Source organism: Danio rerio, chromosome 8, assembly GCF_052040795.2.
Source record: "Danio rerio strain M-AB ecotype USA chromosome 8, GRCz13ab, whole genome shotgun sequence".
Lineage (NCBI taxonomy): Eukaryota > Metazoa > Chordata > Actinopteri > Cypriniformes > Danionidae > Danio > Danio rerio.
Genome location: NC_141028.1, coordinates 18857210 through 18878632, shown reverse-complemented (window position 1 = coordinate 18878632; position 21423 = coordinate 18857210). Strand labels below are relative to the sequence as shown.

Sequence of the window (21423 nt, the reverse complement as noted above, 5' to 3'; positions counted from 1 at the left end):
TATTTTGATAAGTGTGTTATGAAACTTGGGAAGCATATTTAAGTATTTAAATCCAATGTAAACTAATAAAAGGATTAATAAAAAAGAGACAATTGCTCAGTAAAAAATAAAATAAATAAATAAATAAATAAATAAATAAATAAATAAATATATATATATATATATATATATATATATATATATATATATATATATATATATATATATATTTTTTTTTTTTTTTTTTTTGGATATATTACATTCTAATAAGCGTGGTATGAAACATTTTGACATGTTGTTTGAGAAGAGTATTCTAAGTAGAGCTGCACGATATTGGAAAAATCTGACATTTGGATGTTTTGATTTGCTGTGATATATGTTGCAATATGAATACAATTTCATACAATTGATGACTTGAATAGCTCTATTTGGAAAGATTTCATTTTATTCATTTAAGTCTTTTTCTATGCATAAATTACAATAAATTACAAACAAAAAAAAAACAAAAAATAAACAGTGCTTTTTGGTTTTCTGGGGGGTCTATCAATACAATCAAATGTAAAATAACATGGTCATCATTGTATAAATAATCATAAAACTAATATTATTTAATAATATCTTTATCTTTTACACTTTATTCAATAATATAATCCTGCGATATATATATATATATATATATATATATATATATATATATATATATATATATAAATATATATATATATATATATATATATACACACATACACACACACACACACATATATATATATATATATATATATATATATATATATATATATATATATATATATATATATATATATATATTACCCACGCGAACGCAGGGAGAACATGCAAACTCCACACAGAACCACACAGAAACTCCACACAGAAACCACTACATGCGCTATAGGTGAACAGGATGAACTAAATTGGCCATGGTGTATGAGTGTAAATGTGAGAGTGTATGGGTGTTTCACAGTGAGCCGAAGGAAAATGAATGAATGAATGAATGAATGAATGATACAAATTATATATGCATTTAAATATCTATGTGAAAAAAAGTTTTGTACAGTTGTTTTATGTATGTGCTTGTATCACATATACATAATAAATATATACAATCCACATATATATAATGTCAAAACAAACTTTAATTTTGGATGTGATTGATCTTTGCCCATCAGTAGCACTGTTAAAATATTATTATCATTATTAATAATAATAATAATAATAATGATTTTTAGGACCAATAAAAGAAATGCCTATTCAGCAAGTCAGAACTGCTTAAATGTCATTAAATGAACTGTCAAATTATTAGTTAGGAGGCCACGATGGACAGAGAGGCCAGTGGGCAAATTTCACCAGGATGCTGGGGTAAACCCCTACTCTTTCCTGGGATTTTTAACGCTCACAGTGAGTCAGGACCTCAGTTTAACGTCTCATCCGAAAGACGGCGCTCACTGAGCAGTATAGAGTCAATATCAATATACTGGGGCATTGGGACCCACACAAACCACAGGTTGATTGCCCCCTGCTAGTCTTACCACTACTTCCCATCCAAGAACTGACTGGGCACAGCCCTGCTTAGCTTCAGTCGGCGACCATGTGAGAGTTGCAGAGTGCTAGCTCATGGAATATGTCAATATGGAACATTTTGGCTGATATCAATAACCGATAGCTATTTTAATCTGGAGACAGCCAGACAATATATTAGCCAATAAATAAACAAAAAGCAAACACATACAATGAATAGGGCTGCTCGATTATGAAAAAAATCATCATCACGATTATTTTGGTAATAATTGTAATCCCAATTATTCAAAACAATTACAGTTGAAGTCAAAATTATTCGCCCCAATTTTTATAAATATTTTCTAAATGATGTTTAACAGAGCAAGGAATTTTTCATAGTATTTCCTAATATCATTTCTTCTGGAGAAAGTCTTATTTTAATTTGGCTCGAATAAATGCCGGTTTACTGTTTACTGTCATCATGGCAAAGATCAAATAAATCAGTTATTAGATTTATTAAAACTAGAGTTTTAAAAGAGTTAGAGTTAGAGTTATTAAAACTATTATGCTTAGCAATGTGTTGAAAAAACTCTCCATTACACAGAAATTGGGGAGGAAAGAGCCGCTAATAATTCAGGAGGGCTAATAATTCTGACCAACTATATATACAGTTATTTTCCTCCCTGTAAATAAGGGGAAATAAATGAAATAGAATAAAAATATGAAACAAACTGTGCTTGAAGCATTTTCACTGTAAGAAAAACACTTTAATTATAGCTACTAAAGTCCTTCAGTCAAGAGCAGTGAGTGATTTTGTCTTTTTATTATTTGATTAATGATAAAAACAGTCAGCAGCAGCTGTCAGTTCTGAATAATGGTTGCACTATCAAATGTCTTTTGATTCCAAACACCTTTGTTTATTACACAAAAGAGGGTTAATATGAATAATCTCTAAACACCGCGTTTTGACACAAATTTGCATGCATTTGACCATAAAAGCGCTCACATTAAGATGACATTAGATGCGTGTGTTCTACTCGTCTCTGAGGCTGAGCGCTTTTAAAAACATGAATGATTCAAATGTACAATCAATGTGTGATGCGTATCTCATGCTGCAAACGCTACATTGCAGTACATGCTTTTAGTAATATTCACGTGAATCTGAGCTTTGCAGAGCAACAAATGTGTACAACTGGAAAGGGGGCGCTATATTATGCAATAATCCTTTTATCTTGATTAATGTCTTTTCATAATCGTTAAAAGCCAAAATCGAAATTGAAATTGAATTTGCACAGCTCTAACAATAAACAACAATTAACTTAAGAAGAGTTTCAGCTGATCTCTGGTCTATTTATTTTGTCATTGGAACGATAACAACAATATAAAAAATATAATTTATCGGCCGATATCAATATGCATGCCAATATATTGTGCATTCCTAATTTAAAATACTACAAAAATACAAGTATAAACATTCAAAAGGCTTAAGCAAACGTTATCAGAATAAATGTTATATTAAATGCTTTATATTAAGTGCAAAGTGATTGACTAACTAGTGTTTTAAAAGTGCTGCTACTTGTTTCTTTCAAAACTGAAAAGACATTTGAAGAGCTTTTACAGCTCATGGTCTTTAAGTCCTGTTAAAGTCTTTGAGCCGACCCTGATGCTGTGTCATCAGAAAAGTCACCTATGGTCAAATGTAATGTAAACTGAGGGGACGTTTTAAATCCGTTACAATCCCGTGAACACTCAGTTCATGCAAATAACGAGCATTATACATGCAGATAGGGTCAGTTATACCTTAAACAAACAGGTATGATTATTTTACATGTACAACTATCATTACAGCATTTATTCATAATTGATTAATTAAAGTGAAGAAAAAATGTTCCCTGCTGTCTGTTCAGAAGTACTACACTCATAGCAGATGGTAGGTGTCCTGAAAAATACTCCTGCACATGCATTCATCTCTATATCACACTCTCACTACTTCCAGTTACTGATAAAAATAAACCATCAGAAGATCATTTAAGAAAAACAAAGCTATTTTAGAAGTGTTGAATATGTTCTGGATCTGAATAAATGTGCTAATCCTCCAACTCACGACTACTTGGATGATACAAAGCCATGCACAGAATTCGGCAACATTATTGCCAGGATGCTAGCTGAATAAAGTACACAACACGAAGGATTTGAATCAGTCCGTGCCACTATATTGAAAAAAAAGAATCAAAAGAGGGATCTGTACATTTATGAAGGTACATTTAAGACTTTTTAATGCCTTGTTGAGATTGAGTAAAGGAAATGTGATGAAATACACATCAATATGATTTCTATAATTAAATCTAGGAGCACACAGTGAGTTTTGTTAGTAACTTCAAAGTTTCAACAAATCCAACTTTGCAGCAATCTCCATTACGTCTTTAATTAAGTTATAAATATTTCATCTTTGATTAATATTTCATCTCATCATTTGTTTCTTTAAAAAATATATATTTTCCATTTAGTAGATGTATATCTACCTGGTGCCTGAAAAAAATAAAGAAAAAAAAAAAAAAAAAAAAAATATATATATATATATATATATATATATATATATATATATATATATATATATATATATATATATATATATATATAAGGATTAAAACTCCTTTTTTTTGTAAATTCAGTGGTTTTCTTTAAAATTGGAGGACATTACAAAGTTCCAGCATTACAAAGTGATTAAAAATGTGACAGAGCTATTGTCTCAACAACAATCTGAAATGAAATTCTGTGTTGTTTAATTCACAAATGTTTAATTTTCAATATGTAAATATTTAGATTGCTTCATTAATATTGGTTTTCCAGTATGAAGACAACAGTGCTTAGAAGTTTAAAACAGGGACACATCGATATGTATAATTTTGGCTGATATAAATAATGAATATGAATAAATGATATATTGGCCAATTTGACTCTTTAAGGCCTTATTGCGGTTGAGTAAAGAAAATGTGATGGAATATACATCAATATGTTCTCTATAATTAAATCTATAACGAGCACACAGTGAGTTTTGTAAGTAACTTCAAAGTTTAAAAAAATCCATCTTTGTACCAACCTCCTTTGACAATCTCCATTACTACTCCTTAAGCCCATTACTTTGACAATCTCTATGACAATCTCCATTAATTTGACAAAAAAGGCCATACGGTTTTAACATCTTTTACTGTTCCTTATGATGTTAGTGACATTTTGCCTCATCAATTTTAATGGGCTGTTCTCTCAAAATAAAGCCTTACAGACTACAGCTGAACGTGAAGCAGAGTGAAGTCTGAAGGGCTTTATTCAGTGAAAACAACTGGCTGGATCCCACTTATTACATGGCTAATTACCACAAAAATAAACTATTAGACAACAAATTATTGATCAGAGATAACTTAGACTAATAATTTAGATTTAAGATTTTAATTAAAATGCATTGCATAAAGAAAAATGACTACAAGAAGCTTACATTATATCAGCTATAATGTCTTCAGTCGCAAGATGGCACCAAACAGTTGAGAACGCCAAAGCAATTAGTGGGTATGTTCATATATATATATATATATATATATCTTGTTAATAATGTGTAATTGAATGTTATTACGAAATAAAAAACATTGGAATGTCATGATTGACCAATCAGAGAGTTCTTATATGTACCGTTTGTATATTTGTTGAACACAAAGGAGCACATACAGAATGCTGGACAAAAAACTGCCACTAACACTGATTTGGTTAATACTATGGATGTCAGCAGCTGCTTTCCCCCCCTAAATTCTTAAAAATATCTTGTTTTATGTTCACCAGAAAAAAAATATATAAAAGTTTAAAACCATTTGACTCTGAGTAAACAGTGAGAAAAAATAGCTCATTTAAAATTAACGGTCATTCCTAAAACCGACTCATGAATATTTGTTCTTGCTTTTAAACATAAACCAATTAATTATGTTCAAATGACTTGTCTACATTCAGGTTAAATGACCTTCATACTGTTTTAAGCTGTATTTGTATTGGAAAAGAATTACACTCTAAAAGACACTAAACTTTTATTATTTAATGCTACAACTTTTAGAACATGATACTTCCTTCTCCAAATTAAGACCATGTTAAGACATGGATTGTGCAAAATTGGCAAGTTTCAATTTTCAAGACCTTTTTTAGAACAGCAGTAAAAATATGCCACCAAAATATGAATTTAAACTTAACATAATATCTAACAAGTGTCCTATACCTGACCGTTTTTATGGTGTGTGTGTGTATGTGTGTGTGTGTGTGTGTGTGTGTGAGCTTTATTGGCATTAGCATAGGGCACATATCTGATTGCGATTCTCTGTTGCCGAGCATTTGTCTTAGACCCAATACATACACACAGACTCACACACACACACTCAAATTTCTTTTAGTGTGTACTGTAGTTATTGAAACACACCTCCTTGCAGGACTGCTCAGATATCAAAACAATCATATTACAGCGTATAATCACTAATACTACTCAAATGAATCTTTTTATAAATTGGCACACACTTGTTACGTAAGTTTCCACAATATCTGACATTTGCACAGCACAGGTCACGGCTGCCACTCAGTTCGACCTATTTATTGCCATTTATCTAACAGAGCTGTAGATAAAACTGGTTTATCGGTGGCGAGAAGCATTAAAGGATCTTTAAGGAAATCAATGGGCTCATAACCAGCTGGTTATCGCATCCTATTATTAACCACAGTGCTCAAACAACATCCAGCTTTCCAATTGAAAACCACATGAACTAAAACATTCATGGCAAGTGAGAATAAACACAACGCAAAATTCTAAAACATCTGTAATCCATACAATACTGCAGGGCAACATTTAATAATCACAACAAATCCATTTTCACATGAGAAATCGAATCATATGCATCGCAGGGAGATTCTGACACATACAACACACATAAAGCTTTACCATATCCTCCTAGGCTTGATGTCAATAGGTTTGTTGATGGCATACGGCGAGCCATTGATGCAAGCACTGCGGTAGCGGGCGATTCTCTCCAGAGAACAAAGTTCTGAGTTCGCTGGCAAACTCATCGTCGGCTTTAAACAAAGCTGAAGAGGAAAAGAGACTAACTACAATCGAGCAAGTCTTCCTAGGTCAGTTTGACCAGTTTTCACAGGAGAAATGCGAGTAGAAAGAGTGAGTGAGGATGTGCTGAAAGGTAGAGGAGGGACAGAGAGAGAGAGAGAGAGAGAGAGAGACAGAGAGAGAGGTGGGTGAACAAGAAGCAGGTAGCAGCTCAAATCATTGGTTCAATCAACCATTGATGAACGTTAACGAAGACAGAGTCAGCGCTTAAGTGTCTAAGCGTACTAAAACTCCATGTGCACGTTTCGCGGAATTCTGCCCCAATCATACTTAAATTGACTCTGTGGCATTTCTAAAAAGCTTTCGTGTCCTCACTTTTTGGGTTTAATCAGACAGACGAAGGCTGACGCACACCGAGAACAACGAGACGATGCCACAGACACTATATTTCCACTTAAAGCTAATTTAACCCTTGGTGCAGTGGAGAAGCTCTGGCCTGCTAATGTAGTTTTTCATGTGTACAACAGCTGTATGTGCTAGTTCACTGATGGATATGTGGTCAGAAATCTACTTGCTCATTAAACACATTCGTAACAGTACTATCATTCATTGGTAATCGGGTTGATTTGGTTCACAATCTAAAACATTTCAGTTTTTGGCATTTGACTCATGGCACCACTTTTTCAACAGATATTTCTTCTATTGGTCTTCTATTTCAATGTATTGTTTTCTGTTAAGTTTGTCAGATGTGAGAGTTGGACCAAGCAGGTCATAAAAAATAGCTGGTAATCCCACAAACCAAATGCAAATGTTTTAGGACCCCTTGGTGACCCCCAGAAGTTATAAAAATAATAGTTACTACATGAAACTTCAAGTATATGCACCAAAATGCATTCAGAAAATCCTAGCAAGTACTAACCACACAAAGCTTACACCATAATACAAATTTAAAAAAATTTGCAGCACAAATGACCATAAAATTTGGATCATTTTTAAAACTTTCATTTTTTTAGTATGCAGTATATTTAAAACTAAAATAGTGTTGAAAACTTCAATATTATATTCTTATGTTAACATACAAATTATATATATAGCATACAATTATTGTAAATCCCATACAAATTATATTCTTATGTTACTAACAATACACACCTTGTCCACTAGATAGCAGCAAACTATCACTGTATTAGAGGAAAGATGATCTCATGAGTGGAAACGCTGACTGCCATTCAAAAGCAACTGCGATTTGTGACTAAATCATTTTTAGGCAACATATCAATGCAATTATGTAATTATATAGAAGATATTTTGTAATTACACCAGGTGATGATTTGCATGGGCCATAGCTTGGAATCAACAGTCATACAGTATAATCAATCATACATCAATCATATTGAATATATTGTATGACTGTATGACATGGAATCATCAATCATACAGTATATTTTCTGAATTATACATCGATTTTTCAGGAATTAAATGAACAATTAAAGAGTGTTCTCAGTAAATTAAAAGCATATGCGAATACGCAAATGGCTTAAGAATGCTAAAATTATTGATATAATAAAATATTAATCTTTAAAACATATCATTATCGAATACCGAACCACATACACAAGCCAAAATTTCCCCAGCACAAAGAAAAAAAAAACTCAAGTTACAGCATACATGCAAACACTCAGAAGACACTTTTTACTGTGTTCATAATGACCTTACACTTCACTGTTTATAATAATGCTTGAAGATCTAGACAAGCATATAAAAGTCTGAATATTATGTATTATTAAAAATAACGATTATTTGAATAATTTGATTTAATCTTTTTTCATCTAATGTTTTTATTTAATAATTAATTTTGTATTTCATTCTTTAATAAAGAAAGAGATAAATAAATATAATATTTTATATTAAAGAAATCTATAATAGTTGACACTGTGGCTCAGTTGTTAGCACTGTCACCTCACAGCAAGAAGGTCTCTGGTTTGAGTCGGTTGGCATTTCTGTGTGGAATTTGCATGTTCTACCTGTGTTCGTGTGGGTTTTCTCCAGGTGCTCCGGTTTCCCCCACAGTCCAAACACATGTGCTATACTGTAAATGAATTGAATAAACTAAGTTGGCCGTAGTGTGTTTGGGTATTTCCCAGGACTGGGTTGCAGCTGGAATAGCATCTGCTGTGTAAAACATATGCTGGATAAGTTGGCGGTTCTTTTCTCAGTGGTGACCCCAGATGAATAAAGGGACTAAGGAAAATAAATGAATAAATTACAAATAGTTGTATCTTTTTTTATATCAAATCTAATCCATTCTTTTAATCATCTTTTTATTTAATTTCATTGTTTAAGTAAATAAATATCATAATCAGTAAATAAATGAGTAAATAAATATCATAATATGATTTTATATAAAAAAAAATCTAAAATAATTCACAATCTAAAATACTGTAGCAAAAAATATATAAAAATAATATATCAAAACATACGGCAAAAACTGTTCAAAATGTACAGTACAGAGCAATAAATAAAATAAATCAAATTAAACATAAATATATAAATAAATGAAATGAAAAAGTGTGATACTGTATATAAACAGGTTGATATAAGCCACGTTTGCCACAGGAATAAATAACAAGTAAAAATACACTAAAAAAGAACCCATTTTAATTTGTAATAATAATATTTCGGCGCAGTGAGTAGCACAACAAGGTTGCTGGTTCGAGCCTCGGCTGGGTCAGTTGGCATTTCTGTGTGGAATTCGCATGTTTGCGTGGATTTCCTTCGGGTGCTCCAGTTTCCCCAGTCCAAAGACATGCGCAATAGGTGAATTGAAAAAACTAAATTGGCCATAGTGTATGTGTGTGCATGAGTGTGTATGGGCGTTTCCCAGTGATGGGTTGCAGCTGGAAGGGCATCCGCTGCCTAAAAAAATATGCTGGATAAGTTGGTGGTTCATTCCGCTGTGGCAACCACTGATTAATAAAGGGACTAAGCTGAAAAAATAATGAATAAATGATAATATTTCCAAATATTCCTTTTTTTTTAAATAAATGCAGACTTGTTGAGCATAAGAGACCTCTTTCAAAATCATTACAACACACTGTGCCTTCAATGTTAATTAAACTGCATCTCAGGCTCCACATGAGAGCAGCAGGTATGCAGGACATATATTGTATGGTATCTCCATTTGTTACCACTGGGGAGCACTGTATCATTAACCACAGGTTCTTTCACAAGGGTCTCTCGCTCTGAGACTCAACAACTCATCACAACAGCAGAGAAAAAAAGAAATGCAGTCAGAGCGATGGAGAAATGTGTCCAAGGCCAAAAACTCATTACCACACAACACTTACGTAATGATCCTAGTGTTTCATTGCAAAAATTGAATTTGCCAGGCTGTACATGAATATATCACCTAAACATATAGTGAATGAGTTGCTCTGGAATGAGCTACGAGCCTTCGAGTGTGGCAAAATCTCCTTATTAACATATGTGTTTATCGTTCATTACCATCAAACGACAATCAAAGCTACCAGTGATGGATATCCCTTTAAGCTCTGCCAAGTATAGCCTATAATAAACTCAGCTTATCCTGGCTAAACTGCTATGCCGATGCAGCCGCCCTTCCTGAAGACAAAGTGGGAGGCTTTGTTTTCAGGCGGGGAGGTAGTTTTCATCATCCATCACTGTTCTTCAATAGCAGGCTATACAATCGCTCACTGTCGGCAAACACTGACGTCTTGTCTTCCTCGCAGTAACACCGTGCTCCAATCTCCTCGAAGCAACGTTATCTTGAAGATATTTTCTCCTGAGACGACAAAGATCTGGTCATAAATTCTGTACCTGTATGAATCATTTGGCAACGGTCAGGTGCACAAACTCACTATGAACTGTTTTGAGGCTAAATAAATGGCTAAAAGGCACGAGGGTAGTAGAACATAGATTTTGTTTTAATTAAAAAAAGTACTTTTGATGCTATACAACACACAAATCTGTTGTAGAAATCATATTTGCCACAGGGAATAATGTACGGTTTGTCTATAGTAGTGAATGAAGGTTGTATCAGTTACATTGTTACATTAATAGGTGGCAACTAGATACTAGAAAAAAAAGAGATATTGAATGATATTGGACTGGAGAGACTAACTAATATATACAAGTAATACAAGTAGAAGGACCATCTTTGCGAACCATATTTGAATATTATGTAAATTGTGTGTTTGTAAAATGCATTTTTATTGTATTTTTATAATTATTATTTTTATTATCATTTTATTTTATTTATTAACATTTTTTCAGTTATTTGAATTTTATTTGAATGTGAATATATGTGTATGTATATGTAAGGATTGAATTTGTGTGCTGTTTTGTAGGCTGCATTGTTATTGTATGACTAGTTGGGGGATAGGGGTGTATAAGGAAAGCAAATCAATAAATATATTTGGGGAAAAAATGCATTTGTCATTAGCTATATTACAGTCCAAAGTAGAGTTGTGGGATTAATCGAAGGCAATTTTCATGCTCATTTTGACAGTAAAGCCAGCTCTTCAATCTGCAGAAAATCTCCATTCAGAGGAAGCAGTGTTTACGACAGAGCAATAGTTCAGTGACAAATTATGCAAAAAAATAAGTAAATAAATAAAAAAGGGGATGATTTAATCTGTGCAATCTTGAAATTAAAAATAATCATTCCATGATTTGACAGCGTCACTTCTCAGTGAACCATGCCTCTGTGTTAGGGCGCATTCTGAATTGGGCTCAGGTGCCGTTCAGTTGGCTGGCCCTTGCTCGGTTGGAAGAGGTGTGCCAGAGCACGGTTCACTTGGGCTCGAGATGTGACTTTTAGGAGACTGTTTCATATGGATTTATAAATCATTCTTACTGTTCAAAGAACACAAACCGCAGTAGATTATTAAAGACGCAAACCCCTCACTGTACGACAGCTCCGCTTTCAGCAAACCTCCTAATTGCTGCAGCACGAGGACTTTGTGTTTATTTATGAGCGTCAAAAGTGGCTGATCTGTTCAGAGAAATATCTGACTGTGTCACTGCATCCCAAACGATTAAAACGATATAAAGAAATCTCCACTGTGCTGAGCAACAGCAATTCTTAAACTGAACGCATCATCGCTGATATAAGAGTGCTCAGTGTTCGACTGCAATGTAAGTGCGGGCTGTCAGGGGAGATGGGAGAGGGGACAAGCATGCTTCGGCCTGGTTCAAGGCAACTGTACATAGTGCGAGTACGCCCTTACTGTTTCATCTGAAAGTAAGGGATAATACAGTATCTAATAACATGTTTTTACTGAAACCCGCGTCGAAAGTTTAATCGAGTGTTTAAAATAAATCCACATATGAGATGATTCCATAGTTGGGTGTTGATAAGTCACACTGAATCAATAAAAGCAGTAAAATCCTCTGCTCTTTTTGATTTCCAGTGTGTGTTTTTTTAGGCTTAATTACAGTTTTTTGTGCAAGAGCACCTCTGTCTTTTTGATGAAATTTATTGCTGATCACAAACAGTGTTTACCTAACAAGATGTGCATGAGAATTGAAGCTTCTCTCTTCATGCATCCCTAATCCAAAGCTGTAAATTTAACTTGTGCACAAAACTAGAGTGGCACATAAAATGCTTGCAAATCAAACATTGTTTTAAGAGGATATATCTGTCATTTACTTGGAAACTACTATAGCAGGCTATGTTATAAAAATAATAACAAAAAAAAAAACCCACAGAGCTCTTTTTTATTTCATAGTAAATGAGTTGCATCTCAGAGAGACAGTAAGGACAAGCATAATAACAAACTCTGTCATGTTTGTGTAAAACAATTCTAGAATGCTTTTGAGGATAGACTTTTTGAGAACTAAAATGTGCATAAAAAAGCAGGATGGAAACACAGCTATTAAATCTCGTTTAAGATAATGGTTCAAAAATGCTGATTCATGCATAAATAAAACAAGCTTTATGGATGGCTAATTAATTAAAGGCTAAGTTAAAAAAAAAAAAGATGCACAAAAATTAGCTATTAAATTATAGTAATAGATTGCAGCAAATTGTGTCAGACTTTGAACCAATGGTAATTTTTACCATTAAATAATTGTAGTGTTTTGATTTATCTATTTAATGTCAATAAAGAATCATAAGCTCTATTTAAAAAGTAAAATAGGGATTCTCGGTTTTTCAAGAAACATATAGGTCTGGCTGCCACTTTACATTCATTTAGTGTAGATTTTGCTATTCACATTAAGTTTATATTAAGTATTCCCTCCTCCTCCTCTCAAACATCTGAACATTGTTACAAATACAAAGGAATACCTATTAATGATTACTTTTGGAGATAATATCTGAAGCACTAAGCAAGGATTAATCTCTCTAGCGTGCACGTGTTGAGCGCCTCTATTCACACTTGCCATCAAAAACTTTGAAAGGCTGTGCGCTTAACAATATGTATATATAAAATACACATTACATTTTCCTTATAACAACTTGCTGGAAAACACACAGCTACATTCATCAACCTACCAATAGCTTATTTAGACATGACTCTTCACATTAGGATGGGAGGTGGGGGGAAGGGGGGGGGGTCACATTACCTTTAAGCAAAAATCTTTTCGTAAATTGCAAGCCTTGAGTTTACTCCAATGAAAAAGACACTATCCCATGAATTAACTGAAAAAATGCAGCTAAAACAACTAGATGTGCATGTCTAAAGTTAATTTTCCAGCTGATGCAACTCAATTCTCGACTGCCTCCATGAGCTTTGTCTGGAAATACACAACTCTATCAAAAAAAACAACAATTGGCTCATCCCCTCTGGGAATGCAAGTAATGCCTCTAGACTGTGCAATACCTCTGAAACATGATGGATTTCATGGCCTGAGCAGAGCAGAGGGGTTAAACAGCTTTCTCCCCAGCCACCAGGTGTTCGTCTGGCCGGGCTGGGCGGCACATGCACAGCCAGACTGCCGAGGAAGAATGATCGACTAATTAGCCTGTCTGCATGTGGCCAATTGCCGCAGACCTCACTGGCTTATGACGTACCTCACAGTGCAGGCCTTTGCAAAGAGTTGTGTGGGAATAGCTTTACTCTGTAACCTGTGTGTAGTGGGATGTGATTTGTGTCGTGTGTATGTGTGTGAAACACTTTCTTCGACAGTAATTGTATACAAGTTCTTGTCATTTCCATGTCGTTTAATAAATTAATTAAATGTTTTAAAAAGTCCAAGCCTGCGTCTGAAATTGCATACTTCCAAACTTTATAGTACGCTATGATCAGTTTGCAAGCCGAGTAGTATGTCTGAATTCATAGAATTCGAAAATCAGTACACCAGAAGTACCCGGATGACCTACTACTTCCGGCGAGATTCTGAAGTGCGACACTATCCCCTGAGGCATCGTGAGAGAATTTATAAATAGGAGTCAAACCACGCAACTGATGAGGGTAGGTCACATGACCATGACAAAATGGCGAATGTAGTATGTCCGAGTTCCATTCAAACTGCCTCCATTCATACTGTATAGCTCGTACTTTTCTAATGGCGGAGTACGTTTTCTAATTCAAATGCAGTACCTACTGAGTAATAGGTGGTTTCGAAGGCAGCCCAAGTGTATGATAAATGGAGTAATTTGCTCCTAAGTCACTGGTATTTCCAGTCTTACTTCCTATACAAACGTACACAAATTAGCATGGTGACTGCCTCATTGGCTGCTCACGTCTGTAGTTGTATTGCCGAGACCTCTAAAAGTTTTGGATTGCGCTGTTGAGATGTCAAGGAGACTTTCTGCAATGAGAAAGCAAATTAACTTTAGAAAGCACTTAACTTTAGAAAGAAGAGTGAGGGCTTGGGCTCGAATTGACAAGATAAAACAAAAGCTTATGTAACGGTTTAATTGTTCTGAGGAAGAGATGGTATGGTAGTTCAGGTATGGTAAAGGGTACACAGTGTAAGTTGACAAATCACAGTCCATTAGACAATTTGACCAATCAGAGAGGAGTAGACTATTGATAAGATGAGGAAACCTACAGTATGTTGTGTCAGAAACCACTTACTTACTGACGTACTTACTAGACGTATTTACTAATCGCTATGTAGTGTTTGGCATTTGGGTCATGGATAGTTTGAACATGAATATCAAACCAAGCTTCTGGTAAAGTTTCAGTTTTGGCTTTATGAATTAATATCACTTTTGATTGACATAATTTATGTATTACTGGATATCAAAGAGAACAAAACACCTGCTTATCATGCTTAATTAGTTTTTGATTATTTATAAAAGGCCACTGTGTATGCTTTTTGACATTTGAAATACATCTCACGAGTGCCATTAACGCCTGCTGTTCTCAAATAAATCCACCAGACGCCACTGAATGACCAACTGAGTGACCAATCGACTAACACACCCTCCTCCTTTTCTTAAACCCAACCAACCAATAGTGTTTTCTAAAGCACAGAATAACCCAACCCACTTCTCTGAACCCAAACGGCAGTGTTTTAAAAAACAATGCAGAAAAAGAAAACCCTGGCAGCAGCCTGATTTTTACCATGTTTTTCAATTTTACCACATTCTCACCCTGTAATTTGGTTGTTTATTTTTTGGCTTCTGTTTTGGGTTTACCTGCTTTCTAAAACTGTACTTCACCAGACTTGAACCCCATTGTAGTGGTCAACTCCTGTCTGCGTTTCAAGTCCAACAACGTATGTGGTAAGCTACTGGACTAGCTGGTAACAGCCAGAAAGCCATAAATATCGATCAGCTGGTAAGCGCAAAAGGAAGAGTGGAATGTTTGTTTTAAACATGAAATGCAGCCAAACGTAATTCTGGCTACATAATTCATAATCTCCAGAAATGTATATAGGTGGATGTTTTCAGAATGAGCCTAAAACCTTTTACATTTATTTGTTTATAAAATATGTACATTGACAATATAACATATAAACCTGCCTGATATCATGAGGAAATGTAACTATTTTACATTTTCCTAGTTTAGTGGCTAATTCAGTCAAACAAAAATGTAAAAAAAAAAAAAACTTTAAAGGAGACGTGACACCAACCTCCACCCCTGAACCCAACCATCATTGGTGGATGAGCAAATTAATAAGAATTAATACGAATGAGCCACTAAATCAAAAAGTTACGAATTGCTGTAAGATAGTGTTGTATAAACATAAGATAAAATTCATTCATTCATTCATTTTCCTTTGGTTTAGTCTACAAAGGTTGCTAAGGCAGAATGAACCGCCAACCAATCCAGCATATGTTTTAGGCAGCGGATGTCTTTCCAGACGCAACCCAGCACTCATTCACACACACGCTCATACACTACAGACAATTTAGTTTATTCAATTGACCTATAGCCCAAGTCTTTGAACTGTGGTGGAAACCGGAGCACCCGGAGAAATCCACATAGAAATGCCAACTGCCAGCAACCTTCTTACTGTGAGGTGACAGTACTATAGCCACTGATCCACTTTGCCACGCCATAACATAAAATTTGAGTTAGTTTAATAAGTATAAGAAATACAAGAACCCACAAAAGCACATCAAATTTGCTGCCTCTGGTGTTCATGACAGCAATGTTTCTGCTTTTTTTGCTGCCTCACAGTGTTTTTTGGGAAAATGTTGTGTTAACAACTGTACATCAGGCTCAAAATCAAGGATTGAATGTAAAAAGTAGTGAATGAATGTAGATGTCATTTAATCAGGATCCTGACACCCCTACAATATGGCAGACACCCAATATTGTGCACTACACAGTGTATAAGGAGCTCCAATAAAGCCATTTCAGACACGGTGAGAGAACAGTTGATGCTACAATGTATATTATAGGACAATTAAAATGTTACTTGACATCAGATAGATTTAAACCAACATATGAGACCTCCAAAACAAAATTACGATAGCATAATATTGTAGTTTCAAATGTTATTCCATTTGACTGTATTGCAATTCACAAAGGAGAAAATTTCAGTTTACTTCAATCAAACCCTAGCAGCAGCAGCAGCAGAGAATGAGACTTATTTTTCACCACTGTTTGTAGTGGGTTTAAATGAACAAGACAGCTTGAATGCCATATGCGTCTGACCATGAACTCAACAAACAGATGAATTAATTATGGCAGGCACAGTGTGAACTGAACCGTGCATGATTAAACAGACAGATGAAACAGTCACTAACTTCTGTCACCATTCAATGAACATTCCTCCATGAAAAATTGTGGGATCTGCTCAGTCTCATTAGGTTCATATTTTTCAGGACAACTGACATAACCGAAGACACCAGAAATACAGGAAAAAGAAACAAGTGCATTCATTTCCAGCTCAATACCAGTAGAAACTAAACATTTCAACATAAAATATAAGACCAATTGCTGTATTCAACCTACACTATATCATATTATCACCAGCAGTCTAGCTACCGCGGATCGCTAGAGAACTACAAATCTGCCACCAAATGGACCGCAAAGCCTGACATGCACCTCACACACACCTGTTTTGGTTTTCCCTGATCACACACACAAATACACACACACACACACACACACACACACACACACACACACACACACACACACACACACACACACACACACACACACACACACACACACAGCTGAAGCTCATCATTGATTCATTATAGACACATCTGATTTCCACACACATTATGGAGTGTTTACCATTTCTTGTTGTTCCTGTGCTTTTTTTTTTCACCCTCGCTTTTGTAATTTATATAATTTATACTGTTTGCTCAAGTGTTTGACTGTTGCCTGCTCGACTATTCTTTGTTAATAAAACCTTCACATGGATTCCCAACTCCGTTGTCAGCATCATCAAATGACACATATACATCTGATTTTAGCCAGATTTTATAAATGAAGAATTGCGATAAATCTGTTAGCATATGTAGGCATTGTGTAATAAGAAAGTGACAATATATTATGCCATGCATATGAAGCAACATTTTGCCAATGACAAGAACGATGCATAAAACAATCTCACCATAAATATGAATGTACTGTTTTTTATATAAAGTACACATATATCATATACATTTTGAATCTACTGTATATCTAAATAGTTCAATACTATTTGTTTGCCTGCTCCTCTTCAATAATAACAAACAACTACTGTGGTTATTAATTATTTGTTTTTGTTAAAATATGTTTTATAATTCATTTTAGCTTAAAATAAATAAGATGCATCCCAAATGGCACACTAAACACTGTAAAAAAATAAATAAATAACTGCCGTTAAATTACAGAAACTAACTGTAAAATAACGGATATTAAATTACAGAAATTGACCAGAAATGTAAATTTAAGGAAATTTCTGTCATTTAATATCCGTTATTTTACAGTATATTTCTGTAATTTAACGGCTGTTATTTAAAGTTTTTTTCAGGCACCTAAGCTGCCGGAAATAAACCATAAAATTACGGATTTTTTTTTTTTTTTTTCTTTTACAGTTTACACTATGCACTATTTAGTTATGCACTTTCACACTTAACAGAATAGTATATGTATGCAGTGTGGTCCCACAATGTTTTTTTTTTTACTAAGCGGAAATTCAAACCGCTGCCCAGATGATGTCTGATGGTTGCCAAATTAGTGAAATAAATGACCCAAATAATGCCTGACATGAATATAACCGCATTCACCATTGGGAGGTGCTATAAATCCCTCTCGAAGGAGAATTTTGCTTTCACAATCCAAAAACACATGAAATACTCCAACATCAGTGCCCGAAAGCTCCGCCCCTTCCACTACGTGAGCAAAGCAGTGGCCATTGAGTGCGTAAAGTATCCATCATTCCACACTTCATTTTACCTGTTGAATAAGTGCATCATTCGGGTAACTGAAGTGCACTTATTATTTTTAGAGTTTTCAGTGTGAACGCACTACTTACACTATTTATACTACAAAATGGCATAGAATAGTCTCTCCTCCTTTTTCCTTCTTCCAAAAAATGATCCAATCCTTGGCTTAATAAACAAAATGCGATCCGAATCACGAGTTTCGTGATCCCTTTAATCACCATCATAAACCACACTAACCTGCCAAACCATGAGCGCCTGGTAATGTTCAAAGTAAATTTTCTTGCTTTTATGAAATTCAAAGATTTAGCATGAGCCTCAAAAGATATGATTCAGAAGATCAAAGTATAATAGCGGGCTGTCTTGCATGTATAATTACATGACTCATTTAAGCATTAAATAATCAGGAAAAATGTTACAGGCTTGTTATCTCATTGGGTGGAGTCAAGAGCTCTGAGCCTCTGTGATAAATCTTATATACACTTGAGGAGCTCACAGAATCTAGGGCTTCAGGGCACTATCACTGGAAGAGCATAAAAGATAAAAGCAACTTTCAATAAAACATATTTCAATAGCTTTCTCTGATTTTACGGTAGTCCAATCACTGAATATTCATGCGAAATTTAATATTTACAACCGACAAGGCCTTTCAAAATCCGAGGTGAATGTTATTACATCAATACTCCAGCTTATTTTCTAATCTTTTAAAGACTCAGCAGAACGAGAGCAGGGAAAAATGGTCAAACTCTATTCAGTGTTACCAAGGTTACAGGAGATGCATTCATCTGGAGAACAAGGAAAGACCAAATGCTAAATCTGTGAAAAGACAGAAACAAAATCATCCACAGAGACAGGGGAGAGAAACAGACATCACTATTTGTACCCGCAGAACACATTTCTCTATCTTTTTGCCTTGATGCTACTCTTGGATACAAAACAGAATGCTTCAATAGTGACAGCGTAGAAGCAGATTACAGTGGCATGAAGCATGAAACCAAACTGTGTCGAATAAGCAATGTAGTTATTTGTCTGGCTACATATATACAGTGGATTGTTTGTTTTGGAGCTGGTGTTCTCTTGTGAAGATACTAGTGACATGTTGCTGTTTTATTAGGATTAGCACTGAATGATGTCACAATAGTGAGAGTACTATGATGTCATCAGCACATGCACCTAAGCAAGCCTCTGCAGATGAAAGATGTTTATTAGAGGCTTGTATATCTGTATGTATTACTAATGTGTCACAGATACTGTAATCATGTCAAATAGCCATTGTGCCTTCAATCGTTTAACACATTTGTGTCTATTATTATATTTCAATTCATTTAATTTATTGTATTTACTGAAGTTAGTCAGACCCCCTAGTATTTCGCGATTCCGCGATCGCTGAATCCAACGCAAAATGTCAAAACTGTTGAAAATTTTGGCGACCCTGCAAAATTCCTAATTAAACGCAAAATAATCACAAAAAAATTAATATAATGTCATAAAACATCCAATTCCATACCATATAATCAAATTAGATTTATTTCAGTCAACAATTTATTGTTTTACGTGACTTATAAACATTGCATACGCAGCGCATGTGATGTATTTGAGTGTCTCTTGAAAAAAAAAGCCATCTCACCCTCACAATTATTACATGGAATAGGGGGCGGGGGTGAGTTTTCAGCCTGTGCTGCAAGCCGATGCAGATGAAGCACGAGTGATTTACATGTGAAGTCATAGCAAAGATGAGACATAGACATCCTGTGGCGCGAGTGGGCTAATGAACTGTAAAATTACATTTAAAACAAAATTTTTACCGCAAAATTGTCCACAAATTTTTGGGAATTACCACCACAAAATCTGTCATTTTTAATCGCAAAAAAATAAAATAAAAAATGACACAAATAATCGTGAAAAAGGAGGGTCTGCTTAATGTTACATTGTTATCTGAAATCTAAATTTTTCTTTGTATTAAACCATGTGTGTCAGCATTGATGCAAAAATTAATTTGCAATTCATTTTTAAAACTTTTTTTATTTTTGCCCAATCAAATGTGCTAGATTGAGAATGCCCCTCCCGCTTACAATGTCTCCTTCCAGTCCAACCACATGTTTAAATTTGTTGTGCAAACATAGATTTTGAATAAAAAAGACCTGGTTTCCAGTGGAGTTTGATGTGTTTTTAGAGATCCAATCACATAAAAATCAACCATTTTCAACTGAGATTAACATGATTCAAAAAACGCCTTTTGTGACCACTTCCTTTTAGATTTTATCAAGACCTTCATCATTCCATCCCACCTGTCAAGCTCTGCATCAGTTACCCCACAGTGCAATGCATGAGTACTATATGCAGTACATAGAAGGGCTGGACAATATATAGTTTCAGCATCGTTATGGCAATGTGATCATTCGCAATAGTCACACCACGATTATATGTTGAGTTGGATTATAATTAAATATATCATTTCTGCATTATAATATATCATTTCACACGTGTTTTTGAGGCCTGTGACTGTTTTACAAGCATTCAGACATAATAAATTGAATACTAATAATAATTAATAATGATTAATTTTAGTTATTGTTTATAAAATGAAGACTATGCAGTACTATTTTACATTTAAATATTTAATTACTGTATACTTGAATACAATTTGACCCCTTGGAAAACAATAAAACGCTGTTTCTTTAATTAGTATCTTTTTCTTTATTGAATTTATCTGTGCTTGTAGATTGTCTAATATTTTTTATGCATATAGACTCTCATACAGAATCTTCCAAATCAATCTAAAATGATCAATTCTTTCCAAATACTCATTTAACACATCTAGTTAAATTCATATCGCAATATATTTATCACAGAATTAAAAAAAATAATAATAAAAAAAAATCGCAATGTGAGATTTTTCCAATTTCATGCAGCCCTAGTACATAGGATTGACACCTAGTGTTCGAACTAGGTGTTGCACTACAAATTTAAAATAATGAATAGGTTTTTCTTTTTCACCTGGCCCCCTTCTCCTTCGACCTGATGCATATGCAGG

At 34.4% G+C, this 21423-nt stretch overlaps 1 protein-coding gene across 2 annotated transcripts in view; it reads right to left on the bottom strand.

The window, feature by feature from the left end:
* pde4d (phosphodiesterase 4D, cAMP-specific) overlaps positions 1–21423 on the bottom strand; it is a 234878-nt gene that overhangs the window by 68096 nt on the left and 145359 nt on the right. The gene's annotated exons all lie outside the window — the stretch shown is intronic.